The sequence below is a fragment of the Sinohyriopsis cumingii genome, chromosome 14 (genome assembly GCF_028554795.1).
Source record: "Sinohyriopsis cumingii isolate HCF-2022 chromosome 14, ASM2855479v2, whole genome shotgun sequence".
Classification (NCBI taxonomy): domain Eukaryota; kingdom Metazoa; phylum Mollusca; class Bivalvia; order Unionida; family Unionidae; genus Sinohyriopsis; species Sinohyriopsis cumingii.
Window position 1 is genome coordinate 73,913,658 of NC_142974.1, and position 16,292 is coordinate 73,929,949.

The 16,292-nt window shown below is 36.8% G+C and overlaps 1 long non-coding RNA gene across 7 annotated transcripts in view; it reads left to right on the top strand.

Annotated features, from left to right (window-relative positions):
* The first annotated feature begins 6,265 nt into the window (after window positions 1-6,265).
* Window positions 6,266-16,292, top strand: part of LOC149784155 (uncharacterized) — a 28,373-nt gene continuing 18,346 nt past the window's right edge. For 3 of the 7 annotated variants that reach the window (XR_016413772.1, XR_016413775.1, XR_016413776.1), the window contains exons 1-2: window positions 6,292-6,867; window positions 7,381-7,502. This is a non-coding gene — a long non-coding RNA (uncharacterized LOC149784155). Of the gene's footprint in view, window positions 6,868-7,380; window positions 7,503-16,292 lie in introns of all 7 variants that reach the window. The other 4 variants (XR_016413778.1, XR_016413779.1, XR_016413774.1 and 1 more) reach the window with 2 other exon arrangements.

Below are 16,292 nucleotides of genomic sequence, written 5' to 3' on the forward strand. Positions count from 1 at the left end.
GGTTATTTGCTATTTGAAGAGATGGAATATTGTTCATATTTCACCGCTTTTTATTAATGATCATCGATGTGACCAACATATACGATAATAATACTCCCGATGATGATGATGATGGTTGTTGTTCTGATTTCTGTATTACTACTGCTCCATGGGTATATTATATATCGAACTTGAAAACAGAAGCACTACCAGCAATAAAGCAACTTTGCAAACAAATCGCACTTAATCGATATCAATATATATTGACATCAAAATGAACGTCAAATGCTCTGTGCAACTGTATCGAAATGAACTATTACATGCTGTTTTTTTTTTCTTTTTTTTTTTGGACAGTTTTAGACCGAAAAAAGTAGTACTTCAAGGCTCTGTCTATGGTATAAATATGTTCATGTACACTTTTCCATTGTAACTTTAAGTGTATAGACTGCAAATACGATGAAGCACAAATCGAGGACGTCGAGTGTTAGCATTGGAACAATGTTACTACTTCGGTCGAGAAGGATAACGACCTATATATGTATTCCTGCCCACTACCATGTAGGATGTATCAAACTGTATATTACTCAAGCGCTCTTTGTCGAGCGTGCTGGTGTGTGTGTACAAAAAAAAAGTGGAATATAATAACTTTAACTGAAATATATACAATTAAATTCTATATAAAAGTGATGCGGCACCTGGGAGTAAAGCAAAAATGGAAGAAACAAATTTCCGGATCGCTACTATCAACAGGAATGGGATAGACAAAGCGAAAGCAGACAAAGTAGCCAAAGAAACAAACTTTGATGTAATAATGATACAAGAAACACACTATAGAATTAAACCAGAGTTCAAAATTTTAGTAGAAGACAAACTTAACGCAATAAAGATATGCAACAATTTTGCAAATAATGATATTAGAGTTGGTTGCAACAATAATATTTTTAAAAAGCTGGGAAAGGTTTGAGGAGGGGGGAATTTTTTAAGGGACGGTTGCTACGTGTTAAAATGTTTAATTGGCATATTATAAATGTGTACATGCCAGCTAATAGAAATAAGAAACTAATTTTAAAGAAAACTTATATACCTACCTACAACAATATTCGATGGAAAATCTAATCATAGGGGGAGATTTCAACTGAGTAACTATAAATTAAACCAGTCTAGCAGGATTGATAAATTTTACGGAAATTTTTATGATCCATTAATATATATTAATACTGCAATAACCAACCAAAAGCTATCAGACCATTTCATGCTCACTATTGACCTAAAAATGAAAAAAATAGAAAAATGTGGGCCAGGACTATGGAAACTAAATAATAAGATTTTAAATGACAAAGAATATGTCGAAATAATAATTAAAAAAAGAAATTGAAACCGTCAAAAATGAAGAAAATATTAATATAATAATTGATTGGGATGCTTTAAAAAACAAAATAAAAGGAATAAATATTCAGTACTCAAATAGAGGGCGGAAAAACCCCAGAAAAAAAAGACAAACACGAACTCAAATTAGAACTAAGCAAAACAACAAACGACGATGGAGAAAGAAAAAAAAAACGATTGACAGACAAAATTAAAATCGTTGAAGAAGACGAAAATCAGGGGAGAATAATAAGGGCGGGAAAATTTACAGAGATCTACAACGAGGCAAAAAACGTATATAAGCGAGAAGAATTTAGAAAAGGGGGTGATACAATTTTAAACAATATCAAAATAAACAATGTAACCCATACTGTAAAAGAAGATATCCTAAATAATATTTCCAAATATTATAAAGAACTATACACCACACACCACACAGAACATATACTTCAGCACAATCGACAGCTACTTAAAAAATGTCGACTGTGAGATGACATCAGCAGTACATAGAGACCAATGTGATGATGTCATCTCAGATGAAGAAATCACAAAAAGTATATCAACACTCACAAAAGTCACCAGGGAAAGATGGACTCATCGTGGAATTCTACCAAAAGTTCCACGGTGAACTGACGCCGATCTTAAACGCTTTGTATAATAATATAGTTTTAAGTAAAAATAAAATGACTAAATCTATGAGGGAGGGAGTTATCACAATTATATACAAAGGGAAAGGGAATAGAGACGAGATTAAAAACTGGAGGCCTATATCACTTTTAAACACGGACTATAAGATTTTAAGTAGGATTTTAACAAATACAGTAAAGGGTAGGATAAACAAGATAATTAATGTAAATCAAACTTGTGGGGGAGGGATATACAAAACAATATTTTAAACATTAAAACTATAATTAACTACATAAATGAAACTGGTATGATGAGTGCTATGGTACTCTTCGACCAGGAGAAAGCTTTCGACTGATTTGAACAAACCTGTATAAAGAATGTTTTTAAAAAATTTGGTTTCGGACCCAATTTCCAAAATGGACCAAAATCCTACACACTGGGATAATTAAACGGGAAATGCACGAAAGAATTTGAAATACAACGATCAGTGATACAAGGATGTCCACTATCAATGCTAGAATACGTAATGGCAATATAAATCCTACGTCACACGATAAGAAACAACCCAGATATACAAGCAGGGGCGTATTAACCATTAAGCAGACTAAGTACGTGCATAGGACACCAGGGCCAAAGGGGGCACCACAAAGTTGAGAAAAGGGTGAAAAGAAAGAAAGAAAAAAGAATGAAGATTTGTAAAAAAAACTGATACAACTAGTGCAAATTGATCATGATGTTCTGTTTCTTGATCATGGTACACCCTAGGGTTATCTTCTCAGGTGTACGTGGAAAAGAGGGGGGCACCAAGATTTGTCAGTGCTTAGGGCACCAGTGAGCCTTAATCCGCCCCTGATTATACAAGGCATACAAATACCAAACCTAAAAAAGAATTAAAAAATGCTCTAACGTGCATATGATTGCAACATCTTTATAAGAGAGGGGAAATGCTATAAGCGTCGGGTTCCAAAATAAACCACAACAAGCACGAAATCTTAAAAATAGTTAACTGGAGGGGCAACCACCCTGGATTATCGCCTCCCCCCCCCACACACTTACTGAGAGACACTGTAAAGGCTCTAGGGGTTTACTTTGGTAATAAAAAAAAGAAGCTGTAGAAAATTATGAACATATTATCAATAAAATAAGAGAAAATGTGAAAATCTGGCCATGGCGCCATTACCTATCATGGAGCGGGCCCAAGTGGCCAAGACTTATTTATACTCAAATATTAACTACATAATTAAATCCATAGATATGGATAATTCAATTTTAAACAAAACAGACAACGAAATAATAGATTATATATGGAATCATAAAATGCATCATGTAAAAAAAGAGACATTATATAGGGCCAAAAGTAGAGGGGGCTTGGGGTTGCCGAGCCCTCTACTACTATAATTAACTAACATAATCAATAGATTAAAAAAAAAATGCACTCAGACCCGGCTACAGCGTGAGAAGCACCGTACATCTACTGGTACGGCTTCACCTTGAGAAACCGACCAGAGATATACAAAAATAACAAATTAATATAAAAAAATCGAAGTGCCACGCAAACATATGAGAACTAATTTTAAAATATAGAGACAAAACAGATTTATGCAAAATTTAATAAGTAAAAGTCACGCTTGGATTAGGGAGGAGGTAACCAAAAATATAAAATGTAGAGTAGAGCAGGATAACTGAGGGGGTAAATTGGACAAAAAATTGGAAAAATTGGGGAAAATAAGATCTGTCAAAACACAAAGTATAATTTTTAAATACCTGCACAACACCTGGCTAACAGGCGAAGAAACAATCAAACATCGTATGCTGAGGATAATGCCGAAATGCCCTTTATGTAAAACAGCGAACTTCACCAAACTACATACGATTGTCCAATGAGATAAAACTAAACATAATAGGATAAAGTTAATAATGAAAATTTGCAAAAAATATAAGTATAACAAAAATAACATTTTATTCATAGATTTAGACTACGAAAACAAAATCGTTCTAAAATGTATAGACTATATAGTAACTACGATGATATCCTGTGGACAGGTGATAAAGATTTTTAAATAAGATACGTGGTAAAAATAAGAATATTAACCACAACAAGAACTCAATACGTCTTACGACGAATAGATACTTACCGTCAGGTTGATATAACGCAATTGATGTTGGAATTGGGGGAGAGAGGGGGAGGGAGGAATAGGTATTACAGACCGAAGGGTCGCGTAGCGCAATTGCGAGCTGATGCCATACCCATACCCCCTCCTCGCACCCCACAACAGCCATATTTCAAAGAAAATTTCAAATTCTATTTCAAATATTTCAAAGAAACCCATATAACTTTTTTTTTTAAAAGAGAAAAGGGAAGAAAGGAAGAAAGAAAAAAATAAAAGAATTTTGTAATTTAATTTTTTTTCTTCTGTCTCTGAAAGAAAATTCTAAAGACATATATAGGAAGGGATACAGGGAAAATATAAGGGGGAAGTAAATGGCGATGACATCATGGGGCTAAGTCACAGGGCTCAGTGAAGTGCACAGGCCCATCATGAGTCTTTGAAAACACCCAATGTAGAACATAAACAGACAAAATAAAGACACAAATACATACTGTATAACACTTAGTTTAAAACCCTACTAACTTCTCCCGCACTGCATGGTTGATCACTATAGAATAATGTGGTCTCATAAATACGTTTGGATCTTTCAGTAAAGCATAATCAGATAAACTAAATAAAGGAGGCCTAACGCGACCCAGGAAAAACACATAGAGAATAAAGAAGCGTGAACCTTGGATCGAGCGTAACCTACCTATCAACATCTTTAAAGACTATTATGAGGAACGACACATATTATCACTCGAATAATAAAATAGGAAATTATTTTTTTTAAACAAAATCTAAATAGTACACCATTCCATCGTCAAAATTAGAAAACCATAAAACAAATTAAAAGATACAATATAACATCATAAAGGAAGAAATACAACTGGGAAAGATATTTGATCTATACTTGCTGTCTCAAACATAAAGAAAATATAGCATACACACAATATAACACCATTACATATAGCAAACACTGAGACCTAGGCGACATATAGCAAAAGTTACAAAACATTTCAAGGGAAGGAACTTCGAGCAAGGTGAGGGAAACCAGACTCGGACGAACAACCCTTTAGATAACACTATGGAAACATAAATACCCCATCAAAAATTCTAAAAACTAAATTTTTTATATAAAATTTTGTTTTAATAAAACGTAGAACACATCTGAGGGGGAAATACACAAATATAAAATACTTTTTATTTGTTTTTGGAAATGGGGGCATCTGTCCGTTGCCCCCACCCCACTCCCAAAAAAGTGTGTGTGTGTGTGTGTGTGTGTGTGTTATTATACCCATTACATTACTTGCAAAATATATATGGTGCTGACATTTTCGGCAAGAGGGAGACCTACCGATATTCTGCATATAATTATTTTAATGTTTTTCAGAGCGAGAGTATTGGGGCCTGATCTGTTCAATATATTTCTCAACTGATACAGCAGGTATAATCAGAGGCGTAGCTGGGGGGGGGGGGGGGAAGGGGAGTACATATGTCCCCGGGCGCCAAGGTACAGGGGCGCCAAAATGAGGCTTACAACGTTACATTATAATAAGTAAACAAGGGTAATATTCAAAAATGTGATTAAACGGGGAGGGGGCTGGGGCGCCAATTTTATAGTTCGTCCCCGGGCGCAAAATATCATAGCTACGCCTCTGGGTATAATAGAGACCCCCGAGTTTGCCACAGAGCGCTCGTGTAATATACGGTTTAATACAAAATACATGATTGTGGGCAGGAATATACAAATTTTGGTCGATATACATGATCGTTGGTATCTATTCAAACGAGGGCCATGAAATACATTAGCAAATTCCTACAGTATTTTAAGGCAGGCGATTACGAATTATTTAAACCACGTTTTTCATCTGTCACAGATTTTATAATCATTTTGAAGTGGCTGCTTTATCTCGAGGAAAACGAGCGGTAAGTGTTATACAAAACATAATCTTAATAGCAATTTGATCACTTTTGCGTCATTTGACAGTAAGAATAGTAATAAATAGAGGATAATTTCTTTTCCTACGTTAGGCCTAATACCTGGTATGTTTTTTAGTGTGGTACACACACAAAAAACAACCCCAAAACAATACTAACAACATTTTAAAAAACCCACAAAAACGAGTGCCGTGCCGAAGTCACGGGCTAAAATGCTTTATTATCATTTTTTTTTATTTATATCATCAATCACAAATTGAAATATATACAGTATTAGCGTTGGAAAAGAAAGTTTTCTTTTTGTTATATTTTTTTTTTCTCACCCTAGCGAAACACTTTCTGCAAATGACCTTAATAAAGAAAAATAATAAATTAACCTAAACCACTTTGAATGTCGACCGTATCTTTTATTTACACGGCATCATGCGCGGAAGAAAATACCAACTGAACCGGGATTTCAGACAGCAGATGAATTGAAGTTGATTCATTGAACATCATTAGCAATTGTACAATCAAACAGATGCAACAATGAAAAGTGGAACTATGAAAAATCGAGAATGTTAGATTTGCGAAGGATTTATTCCGAATCATTGTCTGCTAATAGAGAATTCATGTCAGCTGCTGTGTCGGCGATGCCCACACAGCGCGCCGTCCAAATGTGAAGTTGCGTTTTGCTGACAGACATAACACTGTGCCATAATTTATCTGATGGCATGTAAAGAAGCTGCTTAAATTATAGTATTTAAAAGTTTCTTCATTTTGTAAGAGCTCAAGAAATTAATTCTGGTTTGAAAGACAAGATGACGGTAAAACTCAGAAGACGTAGCTGTACAGTACCGTTGGTGTTGGAGACATCATAATAAAGGTAACTGCGTTAACTTCGCTTTTTGTTTGGTAATTTGTTGGATATTATCTTTTGCTGATCTTCTTTGAGCTTGGAGTAAATTTTACATTCTGAACATTTTTATTTGCACTTATCTGCTTAATATGTATTGCTGGGATATCATATAGAATATGAAGTCAGTATAATGGTACTATATTTTACATATTTGAATGATAAAAGACTGGTAAATGATATAATGATAAACTACAAAATAAATAATTTGCCCATTATCCCAAATATGTTAATTAAAACAAACATTGAATGTAAATTCAGATATAATGAGCAGTTGTAAGAAGTAAGAAATAACATTTTATCCATTGAACCTGTTATGTGTTATCATCATCAGTTTTAAAATAAACACATGGAGACAAGTTTGCTTAAATTCTAAAATTAACACACACACACACACACACACACACACACATATGGTATTTTAATCTAATACAGAAATGGTGACATTGATTTATGCAGACCAATAGTTTTTTTCTTCTACAGACATAAATTAAAAAGCCTAATTCTGAGAGTTTCACCTACAACATTCATGATGGGAAAGGGCCACTAATTAAGAGCTGACATATGTGGAAGAAAAATACCATCCATGTTGAAAAGGGCTAGAGGTAATGTGAGAAAACATAATTTATCAATCTTATTTAACATTATTGTTGATATTTTATCTCAACTGGTCAAAAGGCTGTGGGTTTATGTAATGGTCCAGAGTGTGTTATTTATTTCACATCCCCTTCTGTCTTTCAACAGTAAGAAATTAGCTACTTTGGAGTCCATAGTTCTGATCAATTTGTTTATATAAAACTTGGTTTTGGGCTTAAATCAACATCTTGGATAAATCTAATAATGAGCAAAATCCAAGTATATACATGTGATCATGTATAAGATTAGTTGAGTTTTTAACCAGCCTAAAAGCCATACTTCCACAATATAGGCTAAAATCATTAAGTTGTCCTTGAAGTTTGATGAGTGTTAACCATTAATAATAATAAGGTGATCTTTCATCTGAGTATGTTACCACCGCATGCAATATTTATACATGTAGTGCAGTTTTTACTAAACTTAGAATACATGCTTATATAAATGAGATCTAGATTGAAGAAGTGAAGATGCATACAAATACATGAGGTTATAACCACTACTGCTGATTCAAGTTTGATCATGCTTGGCCATTGGGCTTATATAGTCAAGTTTCACAATGATGCTTATTATGAGTGTGATAAAGGTATGGTAGTGAAGTGACCTTGCATCTGATTGGCAGAGTTTCTTATGATTTGCACAACAGTGTTTATGATCCAATTTAGATCTGACTTGTTTAATTATTTGCTTGTATGTCTGAGGCTATAAGCAAAATCTATGCATATAATGTGGTGGTTCTACATCTCACTAGCCATTCTTGCTACTGCTCTTAAAACTATTTCTCATTAATTTTATCAGACTTGGTGAATAGATTTATCTCATCAAGATATAGCAAAAGAGCAATTTTGTAAAAAAAATATTCATTCATATTAAACTCAAATTCTGCATCTGATTGGTTGACCTTGCAATTATTATAAGGGCTCTATTTCTGACAAAAAGATTATTTTGATCTAATGTAGCAGAAATGCTTATATGATCAAAACATTGAACATATTTGATGACAAATAAGAAATAGTTTTTCATGCAAATTTGATAAACATTGATAAATCGGTTCATATCATTAAAAGCTTGGAAGAGTTTGATTACATGCGAGACCATCACATATTAATCATTCTTTATTTAGAGAATTATTTTTGTCAGGATTTAGTAAAATATGTAAAATCAATATGGACTGGTTTTGGTATGTACAGCAACACTAGTTGTTTACTGAGTACTGAGGGAATTGGAGTAAGGCAAGGGTACATTGCAGTAGGTAACCTGGTTGACTTGATAACAGGATTTTAACACAAACATTTTTATCAGGAGTCTAGCATACTAACCATTGAGTCACTGCAGATCCTGCCCCCATTAGTTACCTTTTAATACATAAAGCATTTGGGTTTTTTATGTCACAAATCCCATAGGGATTAAAATTAACATCATAGGTCTCACTGGATAGTTTCGTATTTTGACATCCCTCTAATTTTTAAGGTAGAAGGCATGAACCTAATTATCACAAGCCTAGCATGTATAAATTTACACATAAGCTAAATGTATAATGTGGTTCAGATTTACTTTGAGTTAGGCATGGAAATAGGTTGGCTTGTTGGTGACTGCCTGTCACAGTTAGATGAGCATTGGAGATCATATGCGTAACTTAGTCTGCAAATGAGCTGCCAACTTTTATTTGTGTCTGCTGCAGAGGTAAATATAAAAAAATCTTGATGGTAGAGGGGTGATGAAAAGTATGCTAATTTGTTATAGTACTAGTGAACTTTATTCATGCATAAGGCACATACTGATTCTTTTAGTTGCCTTGTCACAGAAAAATATTGAAAATAGCTATTTCTAGTAAAAAATGAATGTAAAATGTACCTGCATCCTTTGACCCTACCAGAACCAAACTAAAAGCTCAAATTTGTGCAGCTGCTTTTGCTCATCACAAACATAATTGGGAGTATAACTGCTAACCCTACCCTCTAGCACACATTTAAGATCTTTAGAGTTTTTTAATACAGCCTTCTAATTATACAAGTTTCATTACATTGGTCAATAGTTAGTCACATGTGATGACACTTGTAACTAATCAAACCACAGCAACTGAGAGCAGACTAAGCACTGATATTTATATGGTACAGTGGCAATATACAGTCTGTCTGCCGCAACACATGAAACAAACTGGACAAATCTGAAAGCCTTGAATTTGACTTTATTTATCTGTATGGTAGAACAGAACCTGAGTTGGAAAGCTTTTAAAGAAAGACCTTGATATCAAACCTAATAATAACTGCAGGAGTTATATTATGGATAATTAACCATTCTCTCAGTTTCAAACTGGGCATTCCATCCCATGGGGTTCTAAATGTAAACCAAGTGTAACTGATATCCTAATGAACTGTAAAGACCATAGCAGCACAACAGCAGGGGACCAGATATGTCCAGATCCAGAAATCATAGACCAGTTTCAAACTGATGATGAACCACATAAAAATTACACATCTGCTAGAACTTACGTTATGAAGATAACTTAAATTGCATTATTATTAATCCTCCTCCTCACATTCATCATAATTGAGATGCATCATATATGTTTTATTGTAAAATAGTTTATGCAACATAATTCAGTGAAGACCTTTGCTGCCAATTTACCAGTGAACCATTTGTTTCAATGAACATATTTTATGTTGTAACAAGGAGCATCATTTAAACATTATGAGTAGTAAAGTGGGGCACATTAGGGACAATGGGACTTAGCATTAAAAAGACCCCTGGGTCAGATTAGGGACAATGGAAATTTAACATGGAGAGAAATCGTGGGTCACTTTAGGGACAATGGGAATTTAACATAGAGTTTGGGTCTGTCTAGGGACAAGGGAAATTAACATGGGGAATAGAGTTTGGGCTTTTGGGATTTTTTTAAAAAATTTTTTAAATTTAAATTTAAATTTAAATTTAAAAAAAAAGGGGGGTAGGCAATGGAAAGGCTATCTCTTTTCGAGAAATATGGCTGGCCCTGAAAAGGGCCTTTGGGTTTTCTTCTTCTTCTTCTGCTTCTAGTTTCTTCTTTTTCTCCACCAAGTTCTTATTTTATCTCCAACACTCTTTCTCTTCTTTTCTTTCTTTTTTTTCTCCTGCTCTTCTTTCTTCTTCTCTTCCTCCTCTTCTTTCTTCCTCTTTTCATTTTCTTCTTCTTTTTCAATTTTTTCATTCCATGCTCTCATCCTTATCCTTTCCTCTTCATCCTCCTTCTCCTCCTTTATTTCTTTCAACAGATCACTGATGATTACCTTCATTTTTCGTAAATTGTTTATCTCCATCTTCACTCGATGGGGACTATAAGAATAGTGATCCTCGTTTAGGTTAACCAACATTTGCTCTATCATTCCTAAATTGTCGAGGACGAATTGCAATTTTTCCATTTTGTCCATTTGGTTAGAAGCCATCTTCTTTTTTTATTCTTTGCAGAATGGTTTGAACGACGAATACTGTGGGTTCTTATACGAAAAGCGCGGACGTGAAGGAAAACATCCCCCTACTTTTTCATTTCATATAATAAAACCCAAACTGTACTTTCTCATTTCATATAATAAAAACCCAAACTATACTCTCCACATACGCTAAGAAACAATAAACAAAATCCATAATCTACTATCCACACAATCTTACGTGAGCGCTTACAAAACCCAAACTATACTCTCCACATATGCTAAGAAACAATAAACAAAATCCATAATCTACTATCCACACAATCGTACGTGAGCGGTTACAAAACCCAAACTATACTCTCCACATACGCTAAGAAACAATAAACAAATCCATAATCTACTATCCACACAATCGTACGTGAGCGGTTACAAAACCCTAACTATACTCTCCACATACGCTAAGAAACAATTAACAAAATCCATAATCTACTATCCACACAATCTTACGTGAGCGCTTACAAAACCCAAACTATACTCTCCACATACGCTAAGAAACAATAAAAAATCCATAATCTACTATTCACACAATCGTACGTGAGTGGGTACAAACACAAACACACAAACACAAACACACAAACACATACGCTAAGAAACAATAAACAAATCCATAATCTACTATCCACACAATCGTTCGTGAGCGGTTGCAAAACCCTAACTATACTCTCCACATAAGCTAAGAAACAATTAACAAAATCCATAATCTACTATCCACACAATCTTACGTGAGCGCTTACAAAACCCAAACTATACTCTTCACATACGCTAAGAAACAATAAAGAAACCCATAATCTACCATTCACACAAACTTACGTGAGCAGTTACAAACACAAACACACAAACACATACCCTCGCACTATGAAAAAAGAGTTAGTGTTTATAATCACACTACTCTACCGACACACACACACACACACACACACATTGGCAAATCGATAGTTATTTCTTTTCTAGAGTATTGGGTAGCCCTTAAAAGGGCTGTTTTTTTTTTTTTGAACTCCAGATGCACCTATCTAATGGTTGCACCTTCCTGGCCTGGCGCCACACACGCATCTTCTTCCCCAGTCTCCTTTCACCTTTCTTCTGGGGAGCGCAGAGGGAGGATGATTCGCTTCAACACCCCAATCCTCTGTCTCGGGAATATTGTACGACATCCTCTCTTCTAGTTTCTTTTCCTCCTCTTCCCTCTGTCTTCTCTCCTCCTCTTCGTTCTTCATTCTTTCCTCTTCTACTATAGCCTTCGCGGCCAGTTCATTTAACAGGCGCCTGACATATTCCAGATGTATCTGGAGTTCAAGAAGTTTGCTTATTCTGCTATTCATTCTTGTGTTGATCAATCAACAAGGGTAGCTAGACTGCCCAGCGAGTTTCAATTTGTAGTGAAAGCGCGGACGTGATGGAAAACATCCCCCAAAAAACATAAAATTGATCTTACCTAGATCATAACCAAAAAAAAAAACAACAACGCGCGGACCTAAAAGAAACACTCACTCACTTTTTTATGCTACCCATCACTATTTTAAAATTTTTTATAAATCACTTCAATAGACTATCCACATACGCAAAGCAATCCAATCTAACCCCAAATTTACACCTCAAACACCAAAAAAAAAGACATCATTTTAATCTACTATCCATACCAACTTACTTAACCACTTACAAACACAAACACACAAACACATACCCTCACATTTTTTTAAAAAAGAGTTAGTGTTTATTTTCACACTACTCTACCTACACACATTGGCAAATCGATTGTTATTTCTTTTCTAGAGTATTGGGTAGCCCTGAAAAGGGCTGTTTTTTTTTTTGTTTGCTATGGCATTCTTTTTAGTTTCTAAGAATGCGATGTCCTCTGGGGATAGACTTTCTGGCGATAGGTCTGCTTCTTCGGAAAGAGAAGAAGAACTCTTTGGTGTCGATACGACAGTCGACAAAGCCTCTGTCAGCTTCAGGTTGCTGCTGCTGCTCTTGTTGTTGTTGTTGCTGCTGTCTCTGAAGTCTGTACTTCTCTGTCCATTCTTCTTTTTCCCTGTTCATTTCTTCTCTGAAGAGCTCTTCTATCAGGTCTTCAGTGATTTTTAACATTCTCACATTCTCTATTTCTTCTGGCTTCGGTATCAGACTGTGTCTGACCCTATGCAAATTCACGTAGGCTTCGTTGAGTTTAGCTAGTTTGGAGCACATCTTCTTAGGAGGATGAGTCGACAATGGATGGTTAGACTGGAAACAACCCGGTTCTTAAAGTCAAAGCGTGGACGTGAAGGAAAACATCCCCCACACGGTTTTTGAGTCGCAACGTTTAGTGAGTGTCATGAGAGGGATAATAAGAAATGAAAGAGCATCAATCCAACATTCTTATAGCTAAACAAAAGACAAAGGCATTTTTTTCAAAACACAACATTTTTTATTCAAAAATCACTTAACACTAAACAACAACTCTAACATTTTTTAACAACAATGCAACACTAAAAGTTTCTCCACTAGGTAAAGAGGGATAACAGTCTTCCATGGTTTCTAGTAATCTAGGATGACTTCTCTCAAACTGTTGATTTCTATGGTATTATCGAATTCTGCATACAGGATGACGTTCACCGTTTCATCAGGGTCTCGCTCTTTAAACTGAATTTCCACACGAATCTGGCCGGATTTTATAGGGTGGAAATGTCCCTCGTCGCTGCCTTGGTCTGGAGTGAAATCGAAAGCCCACAAAGCGTAGCCTCCTGCATAATCCTCGTACGTAATACCGTGACTGGTATTGGTTCCTAACTGTCCGGTGGCTTCGTACAGGGACAAGTACGATCTCAAGTAATTCTTCTTGGTAAAGTCAGGTTCGAAAGGTCGGGTACACAAGGTCTTGCCATCGCGACTGACTTCGATTTTGGACACGCCAAAGTGTTGAAAGTAGAAAGGATTTTTTTCGGCAGCTCCGTTGAAGGCTGTATTCTCGACGATACCAACGATCAAACGTTTGGGTACAAGAATAAAAGGCACATGATAACCATGAACGTGGAATAAACACAAGTGTCTGTACAACATGTTTTGGGTAAAGTTCTAACCAGTTCTATAGTAGGGGGTAAGGTCACACAAGTATCCTCCCGAAAGGGTCTTTCAGGCCTGTCCACGACAGTCCTGTCCTGGGTGACGGGTTCTTCTGGCACCGTCACTAACACAGGTTGAAAAGTAACTTTTTTACTTGAATAACTCTCGTGCATACTGGGCCACCTCTTGTGTCCAAGCCTCAAAACCCTGGTCTCGGTGATGTCCAACATTTGACTCCTAACCAATCTGGTTTCTTCTTCGTCAACGACATGGTAAGTTACTTCAATGAACAATGAACTATCGATCTTGCCTAGGGTTCCTTTTCGTATACAGACCAATACCAACGTGACCGTACGGCAACGTAAAGTGATTGGGAAGTCTCACTCGCTTCTGGTACACGATTTGATAGACTTTTTCTAGGGGCCGACTGACGATGTGGTGAGTGGGTAAACGTACAATCTTGTTCGGTTGATAAGTGGTCACTTTAAAGTTTCCATCCTCTCCCGATTGCAAGGCTTCTTTCAATACCCCAAAGTTGACCACTCGACTGGTACAATGATTCAGAGTCAGTCCTTTCACTTTGCACGTCGTGTGCACTTCTCCTTGTTTGTCCCGGTATTCGTAGCCGTAATTTTTGGGACCACCACTGACGAAACTTAGAATCTTGTCGTCGGGATGCTCGTCTGTCCAGGCTCCTAAACGGTCTCCTTCGATGTCAGGGTGCTGTTGACTCAGGTGATGGATGTAAATGCAACTGTCCGTATCAAAGTACAGGACGCGTTCTTCTAACAGTTCTAAAGCTTCGTACAATTTTAAGCGAGCATGAGCTGTCACTTAAGCCGCAATGATGACATTTCCAAAAGGGTCGTCTTGTACAAAGTCCAGATCTTCTTCATAATTGACCAAGATCAAATCCTCTCAAACGACGTCCACGTGTTTCATGTATTTGGTTTTGTCGTGAATCATCTGGAAGTAGCGGGAAGGTTCTGTCAAATATTCCGTCTTGGGTAAACACGGTCGTTGTGCCATTTTACCCCACAAGCAATTTAACATCACTTTGGCAAACGATCGCCTGCCTTCGTTTTTCTCTATGTGGTCTAAAGAGATGCCTTCTTGTTCATAGTATTTCTCTTTGAATTGTATTTGGTCTTCGGGAGTGTGACACCAGGACAGATAGCCGCTGGCTTCTTGCTTCAGTTTCAAAAAGGCATCCACGTTGTCGGCGAAAATGCCTTTCTGCGTGGGGTCACCCTTGTGGTATTGTTGTGTCTTGGGAAAGTGGCAAATTTCGTACACTTCTAACAGTTTGTATCCCATGTCCAGAGCTTTGAACAATTCCACGCTGACCCAGGTTCCCGTCAAGGCACGTTCTTCCTGGCTGTGATGGCAAGGTTGGTCCTGGTTGCACGTTTCGGCACAAGTACGGCACAAGGGAAACATCAGTTTGCCTTGACAATGGTGAGGTAAGACGGGATGGTATAGGTTTGTGGGAGGCAAAACTTTACACTTGATCAAGCCTTCGTATTGTCGAATGTTTTTCAGGTCGATGTGTTCCGTCAGCAATTGTGGGTGTCCTACAGGAAAGCGACAATATTTGCACACGTAGGATACAGCGAACACACATCCAAGTATTTGATTTCTTCTCCTTTCTCTTCGTCGGCTTGGTACAGCAAACAGGTGGCATTGGTCCTTCCTCCGTACAAACTATCCCTCGGGTTCAGCGGGTCCATGAACTGGTAACTTTCCATGAGGCGTTTAAACTCGGGATCGGTTTTCATACGGTGATCGTACTTGTGTTCCCACATTTCCACCACTTGGTATCCTTGCTGTTCTAACTTTAGGCGCCGCTGACAAGTGTCCTGGTACAAGTCTTCCATGGTTCGTTGTAAAAACTGATTTTTAGTGCTACCGTCAGGGTAACAGACTGGACATCCGTGAAATAAGCAGCCGTTAAACTCGTACACGATCTTGGGGTTTTCTAAGTCCCAGCCATCGACCGAATACGTTCCGATGGTCTTTTCGCCCCCTCCGTTGCGGGCATGCTGAATCCACTTGTCTTCCTTGTCGCACAAGTAATGTAACCAACGTAGGGCTTTGACCGAGTATTGACGTTTGACAAAGTGGGTCGTTTGAGGACTGATGACAGCTACGGTGTTTTCAGGCATGAATCGTTGTCGATACACTAAGGAACACGCTTTGGCAATGGTGCAAGCTTCTTTCAAAGGATCGACCCCTCCGTGTTCCATGAACAGTTCTCGA